The following is a 310-nucleotide window of genomic DNA, read 5'->3' on the forward strand; positions in this document are numbered from 1 at the left end:
CTAGTCGGGAGTGGTGCTGACTGAAAACAGATGATTTGGAGCGATTCGCGCGCCATCTGTTGGTCATTCTAAGGACTTATTGAACTACCCTCGTATTTACATTATTTTTGACAATCAAATGTATCTGCTTTTGACTCCAATTAATTAACTTCGGGTAATAACAAAAAAAAATGTTACGATGATCATTAGATTATATGTGTTATAGTCTTAAGGGCTTTTTTTAGAATAATAAATATTTTGTCTTAAAAATTTCGGAAATTATAGCGACCATGCTAACGGACGTCCCTGCACACTTTTTTTGTGGGTTAAT

This window comes from Belonocnema kinseyi, chromosome 2 (genome assembly GCF_010883055.1).
Source record: "Belonocnema kinseyi isolate 2016_QV_RU_SX_M_011 chromosome 2, B_treatae_v1, whole genome shotgun sequence".
NCBI classification, from domain to species: Eukaryota; Metazoa; Arthropoda; class Insecta; order Hymenoptera; family Cynipidae; genus Belonocnema; species Belonocnema kinseyi.